This window comes from Notamacropus eugenii, chromosome 1, assembly GCF_028372415.1.
Source record: "Notamacropus eugenii isolate mMacEug1 chromosome 1, mMacEug1.pri_v2, whole genome shotgun sequence".
Classification (NCBI taxonomy): Eukaryota; Metazoa; Chordata; class Mammalia; order Diprotodontia; family Macropodidae; genus Notamacropus; species Notamacropus eugenii.
Window position 1 is genome coordinate 456222423 of NC_092872.1, and position 19752 is coordinate 456242174.

The following is a 19752-nucleotide window of genomic DNA, read 5'->3' on the forward strand; positions in this document are numbered from 1 at the left end:
AGTATTTTAGGTTAAGAATTGATAGATCAGATCATCTCTAAGGTCCCCTCCTTAGTATCCCTCCCCTTCCAGCTTTAAATCTATGATCCTGTGATCAGGTTGAGGGCTAGTGGGGAGTCACAGGGGAAGCTTTATAGTTCTTTGGGCAAAGGAGTGAAGTGTCCAAAGTAGTTTATTTATGGAGATGAGTATGGCTACCTTGTGCAGGATGGATTAGGGTAGGAGAGAGTGGAATCAGGAAGACCAGTTTGGAAGTGATTGTGGTCCTCTAGATGTGAGAGGATGAGGGTAGTGGGAACAGAAAGAAGGCAAGACCTCTGAAAGAGATTATGAAACACAGGCATTGGAGTCATTCAGAATAATTGGGTTTGTGTAGCTTCCCAATTTGTCTTCATGTCCTTTTGGAAGAGCAGATGGGTTTTATAAGCTTTTTTTTCTTTGATTCTCTGACCTCCTTCACACACCTTTTCCCCAAATTAAATAAGCTCAAAGAGTCATAGAACATTAGCTCCTGAAGGAACCTTAGGGGTCACCTAATCCAACCTTCTCAGGTTAAGGGGATTCACGTTTCCTCATCAAAAAGCTCTACTTTGGGAAAATGATTCCAAATGTCTGCTTTTCTTAAAGGGTTGGTGATCTTGATTTTAGCATTTAGTGTTTTGCTGAAGGTGAGAGTAAAAACCCAATGACTAATTTAGCCCCACCAATCACACTGCTCTCTCCCAGTTTGCTTGTGACTTAGGTGATCTTCCTGGACAACAGGTTCAAGGGAGGATTTCTCTGCCACAGAGATATGAGAACACTCATAAATGAGGTCCCTATTTTCTGCCAGAGTGCATTTCCCAAGAGAGGGATGATCACTAATGGTCTTGGGTGATGTAAAACCAATCCGATCAGATATGTAGATGAGGGCTTCCTGATTGCTCAGCACAGAGACTGATGAGAGCCTTATCTTGATTGGCTCATCAGAGATGAGTACATGTTTGGTTTTCCTGGGTCTCTAATTTTGTCTCCCTTATTTATTTATTTATTAATGGTTATGCTAATGTGATGTTATGGAATATAAAGTTTTTACTTTTTCACAACTCTTTGCCACTGAATCACAGGAAGTAAACTTCTGTACAATAGCCATCTGTCCTAAATAACAATGTTAGATTAATCTTCCTTGCACATACATTTGATCCTATCACTCCCCAGCTCTGAAACCTTCAGAGGCTCCCTGCTGCCTCCTGAATAAAGCCACTTTTTGAATGTGAGGTTATTTACAAGTAGGCTCCACCTTACCATTTTCTACCTTACTTGGTGTCTTTTTTAATTGTACAGCAATGTGCCTTGTGCATTAACAAAGCTAAGCTAGCTATCGTCACTTCCCCATCATCTTTGAAAAACACACTGGACTGGATTCCAGTTCAGAGTGCCACTGATTTGCAATGTGGTCTTTGGCAAATCACTCTACCTTTCTGGACCTTAATTTCTCTTTCTGTAACATGAGAATGTGGATTAGTTGTCTACTAGCTCTACTATTGGATGATTCTATCACTTCTCTTTAGCCCTGAACTCTAGGTTGTCTTATGATCCATTTTATTTTTGAAGGATTTATTCCTCTTTCCTTTACCTGGCCCTCATTTGAACCAGCCTTATTTCCCTTTGATGTAAGAAGCTCTGCAAGCAAATATAGTTCTGGGAGCCTTGAGTCTCTTATTATCTATAGTTTATCCTCACAACAAGACCACTGGACAAATGGATGAAGAAATAGAGTTACTTCTGACTTGACAGGCAAGGTTTTGGCCACTCTATTCCTATTTTTAAAAGGGGAATCAAGGGTATGCAAATTAGGAAGTGACCTCAAAGTCATAAAAACTCTCAGATCTTCACCATCTTCACCCTAATCTTCCAACCTCCTCCTGATACCAGTGAGTATAATTGCTGGTAGGCCTAGGAGACATTCCCTGTTCAATAAATTCCAGGATTAACTTGGTTAACAAAATCTACCCATGTTTCTATGCACCCATCCTGGGAATATGGTTGATATCCCATCTCACAGAAGAAAGAGAAGATACAACAATTTGCCTGGGGTCACATAGTAAATTCCTGGCAGAGACAAGAGATAGAGATCTCATCCATGGGGCTTCTTTGTGACTGCTCAGCGACTTGGGCTCACTATGGGTGAGCTCATAGGACAGACTCTCACCAGGAAGCATCCCTGTGATTAATGAAAATCTCTCAAACTTTGTCCTTTAATTATTTGCTTTCAAACTTCATTGCTTAGTTGTGTCGATGAGAATAAAGGAAGCCACCAGGACAAACAGGCTTGCTGAGAAGTCACTTCGCCATGTGGTATATTTATAGAAAACATCATTGTGCTTCATAAATATCAAATTATGCCATCGTTCAGCTTGTGGGCTAGTTTCCTATAAATACTCAAATCCAGTAATTGCCACCAAAGGTATTTGTTAACATGAAAAATTTATAGGCAAAGAAGATGTGTGTGATTGATTTTTTTAAAGTTCTCCAAATGCAAAGAAGCTTTTTGTAACCCTGTGTCTCTTTGCATGTTTTTCTGTGGATGTCTCTTTTTTCTCTCTCCTCCTTTTTTACCTCTCTATTTCTGTCTCTCTTGTCTATGCTTCCTATTTCGTCCCTTCTTTCCCTTCTCCCCCCTCTCCTTGTTTCCTTTCTTTTTTCCAGCCTTCCCTTTATACCTCCTTCATTTCCAGCCTGATTGTTATACTTGTTCCTTCTTTATGGTGCTTATAATGGTAAAGGTCACAAAGTAAGGAGGAATAAAAAAAACCTGGAGAGAGAGGTCTAGTGAGGAGCCCTGGAGAAGACACTTCAGGGTAGCTTGGGCCCTGGTCCTATGCTGCTGAGGTCCACTCTAGGGAATGATCTCCTGGCATGAATCTTCAATTTTGCCAGACTGTGCCAAAGAAGAGTGTAAATCTTTGTTCTGAATTTACATCTTTTGGTTCAGGGAAACACAGAGAAAGGAATAAAACATAATACTCAACAGTAGCTCATTTTGCCTTTGTTTCTGCTTTTTTCTACTTCACATATGGGCCCTTCCAGCTGACCTGGAGTTAAGGAACTGGTTGAGGAATAAGGACACCATCCCAAGTATGGTGTGATACAGGTCTGGAGTAGAACTCAAAAGCACAAGAGAGCGTGCTCCTTGCAATGTTATGATCCTAGGGACAAAGCTCTGCTTTCCTCACCCTAGTTGCTGGTCTTCAAGGAAGCTCTAATACTCTATGCCGTGGTTTTGTAATTGTTGATTATACTTTAAATTATGTTTCCCATGGTAGTGTGAAACAGACAGGATATATACCTGGAATATATGTGGATACATATAAATCATAGCTGGTATCTATTTCTAGTGTAATGCAGTGAAAAGAATACTGAGTGTGGAGTCATAAGCTGGGTTTGAGCCCTGGTTCCACCAGCTATGAGTTATGGGAAATTGAGTGAGGTCACTTTAAATGACTCTGAGGCTCATGTTACTACTTCATCTATAAAATGGGGATAATAATAACTTGAATGAGATAATGAATATAGAAGCAGTTTGTAAGCATAATGCATTATGTAACTCTGAAAAGATGTTCTTGCAATTGGTGTATTTATTTGTCTGTTTGTTTGCTCTGGTCCTAAGACTGGCTTGTTCTTGGACAAGAGACTGGACTTGGGTCGGGGGAGAGGGAAATAGATCAGGGATCCTAAGTTATCTTTGGTCTGAGAGATCCCTGGTTTGAATCATTTTTTAGTTTATTTATTTTTAGTTTTCAGCATTCACTTCCATAAGTTTTACATTTTCTCCTCCTCCCTCCCCTTCTCCTTCCCCAAGACCACATGCAATCTGATATGTGCTCTACATATACATTGCTATTAAACGTATTTTCACATTTGTCGTATTGTATAGATGAATTAGAACAAATGGGAGGAACATGAGAAAGAAAAAACAAGACAAAACACTGGCTTGAATCTTAATAGGGGTATACCAGGTACCCCATAGGGAGAAGCTCTTAGAACTGCCCTCTTCCCCTCTCCCCCAGCCTCAGCCCCATCCCCCTCACTGATTCACTTAATTGCTCCTCACTGTCTCTGCCTATCTGCAGTATGTTTGGTGAATTATCATGAAGCTGCTTTCCAGCCTGTGTCTGTGTTCTCTGTCCATAATGAGCATGTAACTCTCCTTCCTGCCTAGAGGCAGGTAAGTGGCACATTTAATAGAACACTGGGCCTGAAGTGAGGAAGATGAGTTCAGATCCAGCTGGAGATATTTACTTGCTGTGTAATGCCGAGAATGTAACTTAACCTTCAGTGTCTTCAACTGTAAAATGGAGATAGAGAATGACCCCCGAGTTGTTGTGAAGATCAAATGAGATATAGTAGGCACTTAATAAATGCTCATTTCCTTCCCTTCCCCAACCCAAGGCCATTGGGCTTCCTCTCATCACAATATTCATTTGGGGAATATGTTTAATTGATCGGCTGAAAATAAAAGATAAGATCATCTTGACCTTCCTTAAAGAGCATATATTGTCCAAAATATAGTAAATGGTGGCCATGGGATCATGGATTCAGAGCTGGAAAGGATCTCAGAAGCTATGTAGTTAATCCTCTTCATTTTACAGAGAAAGAAACTGAGGCACAGAAAGGTTTATGTGACTTGCCCAATGAGTTAACAGAGATAGTCAAGTAACCCAGGAACTATTTGAACCCAAGTACTGACTTCACTATACTCTACCATGGTCAGATCAGACCATAAAAGTACTTAGTTCTGGGTCTCCCCTTGAAAGAGTGACATTCATAAACTGGAGTACATCCAAAAGACAGATGGGATGGTGAGGGAACTGGAGACCATGAGATACGAGGGACTATTGAAAGAACAGGTCGATATTTCATATGGAGGAATGGCTTAGAAGAATCATGCTGTCTGTCTTTAAGTATCTGAAGGATATTTATTTAGAAAAAAAATTAGCTATGTCTTGTTTGGCCCAGGGAGCAGAATCAGCAGCACTGGACAGATTTACAGAAAGACAGAGTTCAGGTCGACATAAGAAAAACCTCCTAACAATTATCCCTTCCCAAAATGGATCCGGTTGTCTCTGGAGATTGTGGGTTCTCCATCACAGATTTTGAGCAGAGACTGGATGACTTCTTGGAAGGATTATTGTAGTAGCAATTTCTGTTCAGAGAGCCTTTGGATTAAATGCCCTCTGGGAGTCCTTCTAATTCTGAGATTCTAGGATTTTTGTGGAGTAGGACCCTAACTCCACCATCAGCTCAGAACTCAGTTGTTTGGTGTGATGTTGCTGTGGAGGGGTCTGAGGAATCGAAAGGGCACTGGATCTGAATTAGATGACCTGGGTTTGAATATTGACTCCAGCGCTTACTGCCTGGGTGAATTTAGCAAGTCATTTAACCTCTCTAGGGGCCCTGTTTCCTCATCTGTAAAATGAGAAGGTTGGGCTAGATGATCTTTAAGGTTCCTTTCATTTCCAGGTATGTGATCCCTCCTGTGTAGTGCAGGCAAGTTCCTTCCCATCTCTGAACTTCAGTGTTCTCATCTGTCAAATAAAGATTTGAATTAGAGAACCTCTAAAGTTCTTCTAGATTGAAATATATAATCCTATAAACCCAAAGTTTCCTCTTCTTGTGAAGGCTTTTTACATGCATAGAGCAGGCTCACTTCTTCTGCAGTGTGCATGGATTGATGGTGGACAGTATTACTTAAAAATCAACCTGGTGGAAACAAATGTCAGAATACCAAGAGTTTTACTGAGAAAAAAGTAATGATTTCTTCTTATCATCACCTCTTTATATTGGTTTTGTTTACTGATTGTATTAAATTAACAACTGACATTCAAGGAAAAGGAAGGCTTGAGAGCAGTTGGTTTCTGGGTCTGAAAGGATAGGTTTCTGTGCCATTCCCACATCATTTTCATCGGAGGGGCAAGACTGAAGTTGGAATGGGGATCATAAAGCTTCATTGATTGGTAGTCCACTCTCCTCACACTAATAATTTAGAAATTGACTTTCAAAGACTTTAAATTTAAAAAAAAAATTAGTTTGGATGGGAATATTTACTCTGAAGAGATCCTCTCTATGATTCTCTCAACATAAGCCTAACATCTGATGCCCATATCAGCCCATATTCTTGTTCAGGCCAAGTGTAACCTGGAGATTGGAAACCTTTGAACATCTCAGCATGGGTGATATCATCTTCTGCAAACACAGTTCTCATGTCTATCCAGAAATATTACACCTCTGGCCAATCCTTTATTCTTAAGCTTCTTAGATATAGAATTATAAAATCTCATAATTGTATGGGACTTTGGAAGCCTAAGAATCCACTTGTCTCATTTTACAAATGAGGAAACTGAGGACCATAGAATCCAAAAGCAGTTTGGGGCTGGGAACAAGGAATCAGTGAGAGGAAACTTTGCTTACCAAATTTATTGAACAATTTTAGCATTTGCTATTTCAAGTGTCTGAACCAGCTGGCACTTACAGTCGGGACTATATCATAATTTAATGAAATCTTAATAAACCTTTAAACCAGAGAAGTCTTTAAACTACTCAGAAAGAGCTGTTTGAACTGTTGTATCTGCCTGCCTATAAAAGATGGATGGTATTACCATTCACCTGGGGACTATCTTCAGTAATAAATTTGGATGAGATTCCATCCACTTTTCTTATCTATTCTTTTTTATATGGCATGCTGCAGGTATGGGAGGGGGAGCATTCCAGGGAAGTGGTTGGAGGGGGGAAAAGTGTACTGTGAACTTTATTGGATTGGAGTTTTCCATTTTATTCTATCAGCAATTTACCATGGTGACATATCAGTGTGTCTGATTGTTCACTTTCATGTCTGCAACAAAATGAGCATTAGTATGATAAAAGGGGATGATTATTTTAAGTCTTTCAGTGGACTGGATGCATGTGGAGTACTTGCATAGGGAATTTTCCCAGACAAGTTGGAACCCCTTTCCCTATCACCTATCCCTTTCACCCGTATAAATGAACCATGGCCAAGGACCACCACAGAAGCAGTCAGGTAGATAAGTGGCTGAGAGGATAGAGTGATGGGCCCAGAGTCAGAAAGACTGAGTTCAAATTCAGATACTCATTAGCTGTGTGACCCTGAGCGAGTCACTTAACCTCTGTCTGTCTCAGTTTCCAATAAAATGGAGATGGTAACAGCAGCTACCTCCCCAGGTTGTTGTGAAGATAAAGTGAAGTAACATTTGCAAAGTGCTTAACACATTGCCTGCATGTTATAGATGCTTTATAAATATTTATTTCCTCCTCCTGTCACATCAACATATATGTGGGTGAGTTTGATCTAATTTTTAAACAGTCTTTCTTAAGTTGTTGATTTTCCAATATTTTACAGTTGAGGTAGGTCTTAAGGGAAAGGATAAACTTCAGCAAAGAAAGTGGAGGATTGGGTGGGAAGGATTTGTTTCAAGTACAATGGATAAATTGATGTAGCAAAGATATAGAAAGAAGAGGGCAGAAAGTGAATAGGGGTTGGAGTAGTTCAGTTTATATGGAAATTAAAATATACTAAGAGTAGAATAGTGTACAAAAGAATGGATGGCTGGGTTGAAATCAGGCTAAGTTGTCTATATTCATTCATATATATATACACATATATAAATATACACACACATACATATATATCATATATATACATACACACATTATATATATATTTAACTCATATATATAATTCATTTACATATATGTATACATCTATCAATGAGGAGCTATGGAAGGTTTCTGTATGGAGTCATGATAAAATTGCGGAAGTACGTTGGAAAGATTGCTTAGACAATTTCTTGAGAAAGGAATAGATTGGAAGACTCATTAGGAAACCAATAATCCAAGTGAGAAGAGATGAGGCCCTGTGCTAGGATGGGTGCAGTAAAAGTAGAATGAGGAAGATGGATATGAAAAATATTTTGGACAGAGAAATCACAGGTCTTAGTTACTGATTGTATGTCTGGGGTGAGAAATGAGGAAAAAGCCAAAAATCACTCCAAGGAGAATAGAAAGCACCATTAATAGAAATAGACAAGGAGGGGTAAGGACAAATTTAGGGGAGTTAATTGAAAGTTATCTTTCTATATAGAATTTGGGCCCTCCATTCATATTTGGACCCCTCAAAATGAACTGCTTCATGTTCAATGTACTCTATGGGTAGTATCTGGTCAACACTATAGCTCATGAATCCCCACTTATATGTATTCTTTTACAAGTAAATCAATCAACTTATTAATCAGCTATTACATTTTTATTAAGCATTTACTATGAGCCAACTTCTGCGTAAAGCACTGGGGATACAACAAAAAAATGAAACAAACAAACAAAAATGATCCCTGCCCTCGAGGAGCTTATTTTCTAATGGAGGATACCATATATACGTAAGCTGGTACTTAAAAGATATAGAAGTAAATACACCTCAATGAGAAAGGCACCAGTGGCTGAGAAGACTGTGAAGCATCTCCTGCAGAAGGTGAGGTTTTAAATGAGTTTTAAAGGAAACCAGGGATTCTAAGAGACAGAAGTAAGAAAGGAGGGCATTTCAGAGAGGTAGGATTCCTAATGCAAAGGTATGGAACTGGGAGATGCAGAGCAGTGTATGAGGAAAAACAAATAGGACAGTATAGATGGATTACCAGGTTGTGAAGAACATTCATTGTCAAATGAGGAGTTTATAACTAATCCTTGAGGTAATGCAAAGGCTTCAGAGTTTACATGCCAACATGTTCAGTTTGATCCAGTGACACTGACCCCTTGGCTGATCCATAAACAAGAGTCTCCATCTCTCGGTTACGGACCTTTTCTTTGTCTGCAACCCATGACTGGAACCATCTCCCCCACATTCTCCAATTATTGACCTTCCTTTAAGTACCAACTAAAATCCTACCTTCTCTAGGAAGCCTTCCCCAACCCCTCTTAATTCCAAAGCTTCCCCTTCTTTCATTATTTCCTATTTCTTCTGTATGTAGCTTGCTTTGTATATATTTGTTTTCATGTTGTCTCTCTCACTAGATTATAGACTGTCATTTGCCTATTTTTGTATTCTCAGTACTTAGCCCTGGCACACAGTACAGTAGGTACATTCACTTGTTTAGTCATTTCAGTCACTTCCAAGTCTTAGTGACCCTATATGGTATTTTCTTGATAAAATGGGCTGGAATGCTTTGCCATGTCCTCCTCCAGCTTTCCTGCTACAAGTCCTATTGGCAATATCATGATACGATGAAAAATCCACTGGATTGTCTGTCAGAGGACCTGAATTCAAATCCTTGGATACTTGAACTGAACTTGAGTTTCTGAATCTGCATTTCTGCAAAGACTGAAAATAGTCCTTTGATATTTTTCACATCTGCCCTTGCAATAATATTTGGAACTGGAATGGCCAGATGCCAAATAGGAGTCATCAGCTGGTTAGACAAAAGCTTGGAAGGAGGTCTAAAGGAGTGTGCCCTAGGGGTCTGTCCTTGGCTCCATGCTGTTTAAAATTTTTATCAATCACTTAAATAAAGACATTGATGAATTGCATGCATATCATATTTGCAATGACACAAAGCTAGAAGTTAAAATATTGTACTCAGGATTCAAAATGATTTTGACTGGTTAGAATATTGGGTCAAATCTAATAAGATGAATTTATAGGGATAAATGTAAAGCCTCATACTCAGGTTCAGAAAAATCAATATCATAATTATGAGATGGGGGAGTTATGGTTAGACAGCTGTTTTCCTGAAAAAAAAGATCTAGGGATTTTAGTGGTCATTTAACTTCAGATGAGTCGGCTGTGTAATATAGCAAACAGAAAACTAATAGGGAAGCAAAGAGGATTTTACTAAGCCCTAAGTGCCAGGAACTGTGTTGAGGGGTTTAGAAATTTTATCCTCTTTGAGACTCAAAACAACCCTATGTAGTTAGATGCTGTTGTAATCTCCAAGTACAGATGAGAAAACTGAGGCAGAAAGTGTAATGACTTGCCCAGGGTTACACAGCTAGTAGGAGTCAGAGGCCAGGGTTGAACATAGATCTCCAGGCCCAGCTTTCTCTCCACTAGATGCCTCAGTTTTTAGGCTGATTTGAGAGAGGCCAAAATCATAGGCTAGGGAGCCAAGTCCCACTGTACTCTGCCCTACTTAATACTCAAGTATTATGCTAGGTTCTGGATGCCACATTTTGGGAGGGAGATTGGTAAACTGGAGAGTATGGAGAGGGCAAACAGGATTCTAAAAGATCTCACTTTCATGCCATATGAGCATCAGGTGAAGGAAAGGAGGCAATTTAGCCTGGAGAAGTTAAAACTTAGGAGGAAGGGGATTGATAGCTGCATTCAAGTATTTGAAGATCTAGCATGTGGGAAAGGGTTCAGATTTATCCTCCTTAGTCCCAGAGGAAAATGTTTCATTTCCTTCCTGGCTGTGCTTCTGACTCTTCAAGATATTGCTACCACAACCCAGCTGCCTTTTCATCCTGATTTACCTCAGAGCCTGGGATCTTCTGGTTTTGGTCTTCTCATTTCTCCACCATGATGATACATCTCTTCTACTGGTGAGTTTGTTCTGGGAGGCATATATGTGTATGTGTGTGTATGTGTATATACATGTGTATATGCCTATAGGCATACATACATGCATACAAATGTATATGAACATATGCATATGTGTACATATGTGTGTATATACATACATGTGTAGCTACCATGCCTCCTCTTCAGTTCCCTTTTATATACTGTCCTGCCCCATTAGAGTATAAGTTCCTTGAAGACAGATATTGTCTTTCTTTTCCCTTATATTTATATCCCCAGTGCTTAGCACAATGCCTGGCACATAGTTAGTACTTAATAAATGCCTTTACCTTGTTATCCCAGAGAAGTGGCCTGGGAAAAGTGAATAGAAGCTACTGAGAAAGTTTATTCATTGAGGACCCTTACTGTATTCTAATCAATATCAATCATTTTGATATGATTCTATAAGGATAGTGATTATAAGTTCTGTATATCATGCTCCAGAGCTGTGAGCTGCAGATTTCAAGATCACTTGTTTAATCATAGGAAACTAACTAGAGGCCCTCCACCCTTGTTTTTCTTCATCATGGTGACCAAGTCCAGTGTGATGGAGATGACTCAACTACATGGAAAGTCTCCCAATTTTATTTTTGTGCCTCTCGCTCATTTTTTTCTTGTCTAACATGAACAGGTGGCTATCTTATGACACCTAGTCAGTGAAGATATTATTTGCTTCACCATATTCACAGCCCTGCTGACAGATCATTTTTGTTTATGTGTCATATGTCAACCAATGGAATAATTCTGTATCTGGTGTAGACATTCTTCAATGTCTAGATATCTAGTCCTATTAAAATAGGACTCTAGAAGGGAGGGGGCATTTCAAATCATGAGGAATACCTGAAAGCCAGTTCATTAGAGGGGATCATGAACCCTTTATTTAATAAAGTGTCATCATTGGCTCAGAGTTCTGCCTCAGTCTCTATTATTACAGGTTGGACAATTTTTATTCCTATACTACAAAGAAGCCAATTTAGGCTTAATGTAAGAAAAGACTCCTTAACAGAGCTATCCAAAAATATGCTTCAGGAGGTAGCATGTTTTCTTTCACTTTAGATCTTCAAGCAAAGGTTGGATCCCTACCTTTGAGGTATGATTTAGGGAAGATTCTTAGGCAGATATAGGCTGGATTAGATGACTTCTGGCTTGTATTCCACCTCATTTTGACATTCTGATTCTAAACTCCTTCAAGGGTTGATTTGTTTTTCTTGCTTTGGTCAAGCCAAATTCTATACCATCCTTTCACAGACTGCCAGTTCAACTTTGGCAGGCAAGATGGTCAACATAATCCTAATGGTTCCCAAATGACTTTGCTCATCTTTTGATAGAACAATCCCAGCCTAGCCTTGTATAACTCTCAGGATGTAATAACATCTATTCTTCTTAACTAAATATATTAAATTTTGCTTCTGGCATGGAAAATAAAGTAAAAACTGAAAGATACAATTGTTATAGTGAGTCACAAGCTGTGTCTTTGCTCTTCCATCATCTGAGCTAATGAAATAAAATAAGTAATAGGCCTGCTGCCTCTGATGGTGATTTCCAGTGTCAGCCTAGTGTGGGGAAGGTGAAAAGAGCCAGGCAGGGTGCTGGGAACTTCTCTGTAGTTTGGACTCCTCTCAGAATCATTTCCCATCCCCTCTGCTAAATCCTGTCTTGTCTTCCATCATCTGTGACCAGTCTTGATACAAGGGCAACAAGAGTCTGCTGTCAGGAAGAAAAGCCAAGACTAAGAAATCACAAGTATGCTTGTTTTAGAAGGGGTGATAACCTGAGTCAGGAGACACTTGGGTTCAAATTCTGGCTCCTATGTTAATTGGTTTTGTTACTGTGGGTAAGTTAGTTTAGAACTCTGAGCCTCAGTTTCCTTAGTTGTAAAGGAGATAAAAATCCATGTACTATTTACTTTATGAGGTTGTTATCAGGATTGCTTTGTAAACCTTAAAGCTCTATATAAATATATTATTCCATTAGAATTAACTGTATTAGAATTATTATTAAGATTATCTTGTTAGAATTATTGTTGATTATCAATTATTCTCATCTTATTCAATGGAGTTCATATCAATATGATCCTAGAAGTTGCTATCCTGATATTATTCACAGATATTTAATGTTCTGCAGACTATTGCACAAGTTTATGAAATAACTGATTTTTATAGTTGAATACAAATATCAGAACATTAGCTTATTTTCTTATGATTGCCTTGTACTACCTGGCTAATTATTTGGGAGTATATCCTTGACATGAGACCAGATGAAGCTCTAGCCAGTAATTGGTGAGATATGATTCCCTCATTGTTAGGATATAACTCCATAGTATAAGGAAAATATTCATGTGTCTGGTCCATTTCATGAGCCTATTTTAGTGGTCAGTGCCATCTGTGCTGAAGAATTTCCAGAAAGTAGGATGTTTGTATTACAGATTTGTCCTACTATATCTTGTCCTCTTGTGGTACCAGAACTCGAAGGAGTACCACACACTGTGGTATCCTCCATGACCAGCTAATCATAATGATGGTTTCAGTTAGGGTCAGATTGTAACTCTTTGCTTCCCCCATCTAAATATTTGACTCTTCATAGAAGTTGTTTCACACTGCCTAAGGAGATAACCCAATGAGTGATATCATCAGAACCCAATTTGTCAGTGTTCAACAGTCTCCATTAGGCCATCATAGCTACCCTAGCAGTTCAGGTCACGGAGACATTCTACTCCATGTCATGCTGGCTGGAGTTCACCTATTTTGCTACTGCCCCATGGTATGAATGATGGGTTGGAACTGGAGGATGTTATCATCATCATCACCATCATCATCATCATCATCCTGGTCATCATCATGATCTAATTTTCATTTAGATTATGCAGAAGTCTGAAATCCAAAAAGAGGAATGGAGTTGGAGTGGTTGACCATGGTACGACCAGGTCAGATATGAGGACACCAGCAGTCCATTCTGGCAAGGGCTCATCAAATAAAGAGGCTGCTGCTTAGAGAGGAAGGTAAGACCAACAAAAGTGTCCTAGAGTCCAGGTAGACAATCAAACATGGAAAATCAGTAAATAGGCAGAACAGCAGAGCGAAAAGAATGTTGAGCTTGGAGTCAAGATATCTGGGTTTCAAACCTACTTCTGACACTTACAACTGTGTGAGCATGGATATCATTTAAATCACCTTGAGCCTCAGTTTCTCCATCTACAAATTATATAAAAGACTTTGCAAACCTTAGAGCACTAGACAGATGCCATCTATTGTAAGGAGTGTTAGTAGGGACAAGAACAAATAAGAGAGCAAGAAGTACATGGCAGTCTTAAGGAGACCATCACAGAAGCACATGTTTTTTTCTTCAGCTTGTAAATTTTTATATAGTTTTTTTGTGGGAGGAATGAGTCTCAGCATAGCTGATCTCAAAACCCTGGATGAGATGATGAGTAGGTAGGCAGAAAAACAGTAGTAACAGCTTCTGATAAAGCAATACCAATGTGTTGCAGTGCTTAATAACCCATCTCACCTTCTTCTTTTGTGAGAATGAGAGAGCCATGAAAAAGAGGCCAGATACATGTTTTTATTCAACCTGGCTCCCAAAGTACTCCAGCCTGTGAATGGGTGTATCATTCCACTGAGCATATCACAGCCATTTTTTCCTTACCTAAAGGGTGCCCCATATTTCTTAACGTCACTTCTTACTCCAAAGGTTCCAAGCCTAGGGTGAGTGAATGAGTTAATGAGTATCTCAACTTGGCATTTTGCACATCCCAACCAAGAAGTGAAATGATTATTGCAGTAACTAGGGAAGGGAGGGAGGACTGGGTAGGTTGGCTTTGTCTCTGAGCCATCTGAGTGGAAGGCAGAGATCTCTTCAGGGATTCATCCTTCCACAGGTGTGTGTGTGGTATCATAAACAAGATGGAAAGGACAAGCTACATCTGTCTGTTTGCAATAAAAAAACCCTTAAGAACAGGCAAGATGGCGCAGAGAAGCCACATCTGTCGCAGCAGGACGAGTCTATGCCAGGAGCCTTTATTTGTTTTTGTTTGTGTAGCTGAGAGACAGGCATGGTGGGCTTGTTATTGCCATACATTTATGGGATGCCAGAGAAATGCTTAGGCTGTGTCTCCATTACCTAAAGACTCAGGCCCAACCCCTATCCCCACAGGCTGATAGCCTGAAGCAAGGCAATAGGTGGGCATGGGTGGCAGCTTGATCTTCACAGCCTGGGGCTCATTCCTTCCTTACTAGGATGAAATGCTTTGAACCCATCTGATTGGTTTTGTTGCTGTTGTTAGAAAATGCAAGTCTTCTGTTTTTAGGTCATTTCCCCCAAAGAAACCTAGATTCAGGGGAAAAAATCTGGGTGTGGAAGTCTGCAAATAAAAGCTTTTGAGGGATGATCTGCTTATCCTTTCCCTTTCTTATCTTTAAGCTTTGGCTGGGAAAGATTGGTTGAGAACAATGAAATAAGGTTTACTTCCAGTTAGTTGGGACCTCTTACATTGTTGGTAATCTGTTACTGCCCTTGGCAAGGACAATGTAGGGGCTTATGGTGTCCAGTCTGCCCCAGGAAAGGAAGTCATTCTTTTGCAGTTCTCCAGACAGCTGCACTTAAATCTTGCAGCTCAGCTATACAATGCCTTCTGTTCCCCATAACCTTTTCTGACTCCCAGACAAGCAAACAGTTGTAAAAATTGGGGGTTTTCCACAGTTGCCCACAATCCATCTTACTTACTCAAACTGACCACTTTGCTGGGAGTCAGGAGAGAGACACAGATTTGAATCCTGACTGCCACTGGTTGCCTACTCACCTTAGGTGCCATCAGAACTGCAACTTCTGATCTCCCTGATTCTTTCTCTTCAAATATTCTTGTATTTCCTTATCTTGTCGCTTTCTGACTTGTCTGTCTGCCTCGTGTTTCCCCACCACAGTCCATCCTACACACTATTGCCAAAGCAATTTCTTTTAAATATAGATCTGATCATGGAACTCCCCCTCTCAACCTTCTATTGAGTCAGGGATGAATTACAAATTCCTTTTAATTTGTAAAGCTTTTCACAACCTGGCCTCAACATGTCTTTCTAGCCTTTTTGGACTTCATCTCCATCCCATATTCTGTGTTGAAGTTATCCTGGCCTTTCTGTTTCTCACACATGGGTCCCTATTTCCCATCTCTGAGTCTGAGTCCTATCTCTGGTCACCCCATACATCTGGAAAACACTCTCAAAATTCCTCTTTTCCTTTAAGACACAGCTCAAGAAAAATCTTCTGTATGAAGTCTTTCCTGATGTCGCCCAGACCCTCATTCTCTCTCTTCCAAACTATCTTGTATTAGTGACTTTGCATGTATTTATTAACTATATATTTATATAGGTATATTATATATATACAAATATGTGTAATACATATAAGTATATATGCATATATTTTAGATAATTCTCTCTTTCATTTAAATATAAGCTCTCTGTGAGGAGGAATTGTTTCATTAATTCTATTTATGTCCCCAGTACCTAGGACAGTACCGTCCAAATAAGAGGTGCAAAATAAATATTGCTGATCAATTGATTACCTGTGTATTGATCATTTATATTCCCCTGGTAGAAGAAAGGTTCCTTAAAGTTGGGGATTGTTTCATTTTTGTATGCTCAGACCCTAGCATAGCACCTGACACAAAATAAAAGCTTAATAAATGCTTTTTGAATCAAATTGAATTATATAACCTTGGACAAATCACTTTACTTCTCCTAATCTGATTTCCTCATCTGCAAAATGAAGGACATGTTCTACATGTCCTCTCTAGCTCCAATATGCCGTGAATCTTTGTGATAGCAGATTTCCAGTGCTTAGCACAGTGCCTAGCTCATAGTAGGTGCTTAGTTAATTTTTCTTGACCAACTAACTAACTGAGTTCCAGGCCATGGCCCTTTCAGTCATTGCCCCGATGATGGATTGTGCATCTGTCACTTATGGATCAGTCACTCTAGGTCTAGAGTTGCTCATCAGAAGAATTGAAGAGTTCCAAGTTCTTTTTTTCCCCACCCACAGAAATTTGCAAAACTCATTGGCTAAGTCAGAGAAGAGAGCTGGATGTGCATGAGTGGAGGGATAGCCACGCTAACAAAATTATTGAGTCTTGAAGTACTGGAGAGGTTAAGCGTCTCCAAGCATTTCTAGCAGGTGAGGGCAAGAATATGATGGCAGATTTGGAACAGAGATCTTTTGTTTGGTTGTGTTGCTTTTCTCCCCTTCCTCCCTCCCCGCTTTGCCGCAGAACATTCCCAGTCATGATGCTCATCTCAGGAATCCAAGGATATCATAAGAGAGAGCAGCTTCACCCTGTCCTATCCAGATTAGATTTATTCCAACATCAGTAGATAAATTGCTTCAGAATGTGAACTTCCTGCTCTGTGATAGTCATTCATTATAAACCATCATTGCATCAAGATCATGGTTAAAAAACAATACAACAAAATACTTAATTTCATTAATCTGTTTAGCAATACCAATATAATGAGGCATAATATTGATTTTCTTACTTAGGATTTAAAATCTCTCCTCCTTTCTGTGGAATTAAATGCTTCAAACTGATATTCAACCTCTTTACAGTCACATCTTTAATTTAGTTGTTATAATTAGGCATTAACTGGTGTCAGTGGGATAGCCAGTTACAGACCATTCTGTTCTGCTTGTCTTGATTATCACAGTTTAGATGTAAAGTAAATTAGAATGAAAGACTATACAGTCCAATTACAGATAAAAGCAGCAAACTGCACTGTTGTAATTGGATGCCAGTACTATTTTTCTTAGATTTTGTATCTCTGAGGGCATTTCTTGTAGCTACTTGGCTGAAGCCAGCACTTAAAGATTTTAGAAATGGGCTGTGTCTTTGAGGCTGCTGCCTCTTCTCGAACCTGCTGGAGCTTATCCCAGCCTCTTTGCTCAGCACAGAACTGCTGCTTTCCTGCTTTCTTCTCCGTATCATCCTTTGTCATTGACTGTGCTAAGAGAGGAAGGACTGTGACTTGTTCTCTCTTGGGCTGACCATGGAGGTTGTCGTTGTTTGTTTGTTTGTTTGTTTATTTTTCAGTGTCCATTATTAAGTCTTGGGCTGCCTGGTTGCTAACTCCCATTCGAAGTGAATGTGGGTCAGGTTTTTTCTCCTTCTCCTCTATCTATCTTTCTTCTTTCTTTTGTACCTTCTCCCCACCCCATTCTAGCCCCATTGTTTCCACTTCTCCTTTTTCTCTTTTTCCTTCTCTCCTTTCACTTTACTCTCCTTCTCCTCCTTCATTTCTCCTTTCTCCTCCTCCATCCTTTCCTATTCTTCTTTTCCTCCTCCTTTCCCTTTTCCTTTTTCCTCTCCTCTTCCTCCTTTTTTCTTCTTTCTCTTCATCCTCTTCCTCCTCCTTCATATACAGCCATATACATCTACAATAACATAAAAAGAAAAAAATATTAAAAACTGAATATGTATTTATAGTGACCAAACCTGACCCTGAGGAAGAGAGGAGAAAATGTAACTCCTACTTTTCTTTGCAAAAGTAGAGGATTGTGGGTGCAGAACATTGTATACCTGTCAAAGTACATTGGTGTTTAGTTTTTCTAAACTATTTTTTCCTGTATTTTTCTTTACAGGGATGACTTTCTGGATGAGGAAGGAAGAAAATATTTGGAAATGAAGATAATATAAAAGCAAAAGATGTTAATAATTTAAAAAGTAAAAAAGATGCTTTTATATGCAGAATTATAATCAGTAATAATAATCACTTACAAATTTTTCTTCACCAACTGACTGACTGAGTTCCAGGCCATGCCCCTTTCAGTCATTGTCCCAATGATGGATTGTGTGTCTGTCACTTATGGATCAGTTTACAGTTTATAAAATGTTTACAGCTTATACTTGTTTACAGTTTACTTGTTTGCAGTTTATAAAATGTTTTCACATCTGTTATCTCATTTGATGCTTATCACAACCTTATATAGGTAGGGTAAATATTATCAGCCCTATCTCACAGATAGGGAAACTGAGACTTAGAAAGTTGAAGTGACTTGCCCAAAACCTTACAGTTAGTCAATGGTAGAACTTATCAAGTGACAAATTGGAAAAGAGTGCTGAATTTGGAATGAAAAAGAACTGTATGGTTTGAATCTTAGCTTTGCTAATAATTACCTACATGACCTTGGTTAAATCCTTTCCTTTCTCTGGATCTCAGTCTCCATTTTGTGACATGAGGGTGTTAACTAGATTATTCCTAAATTAGTTTCCAGCTCTAAACCCTTTGATCCTATAAATTCAGATTCTATAATCAATCCTGTGATTCCTAAACTGAAACCCACATTTCCTGACTCCCAGGCTGGTGTTTACAGTACCACACTGGGTTTCAAAAGATGAAAGGTTCCATCAACAGAATAAAGATGTTTCTTTTCTCTCTTCTCTGGGCCCCCACCTGAAGCTTATATATGGTGAGAAAGGCACATTGATTTAGGAAGATTCTGTTTCCTGTGATTAATTTTCCAGAGATCATTTAAGGTGAGATCCAGGCATATATTTTCTTTTGCGGCCCAACTGATCTGACCTCTTGCTAATTTTGCCTACAATTAGTTTGGTGTAATTACCGCCACTTACAATTCAGTCTGCTTTCACTAAAAAAATTATTGTTCACGGGGTCATAAAACTCTTTAAAAATTGCTTAATGAAAAATGGAGCCCTGGGAATGTCGCACAAGATAAGGCTGGTCATTAAACACAAGGAGCCAGTGAGCACACAGGCACTAGGGACTTTGTACCTACTATAAGCTCCCAGGCTGTAGATGCTTCTGTTCTAAGAAAATCTCTCTCCTAGTGTGTGCAGTTTCATCAGTGGGCAGCACCATCATTCTCATTCCACAGGTTTCTCTGGACAATCATTCAGCCAAATTGCTACTTAAAGCTTGATTTCCCTCCTTCCCATGGCTGCATCCATTCCTGCCTCCATGTTGTTCAGTCATTTGGACCTCACTACAAAAACTGACTGATGTGTTTGACTAAAAAGATGTTAATTTGCATGGCTCAGCTCCTACAATGTGCATGTTACACATGTAGTGTCCAGACACAAATATATTTCTGCCTCTACTTTTTGTTTTCATCTTGACTCTTCTGGTTCAGGGAATTAAAAAAGAGAT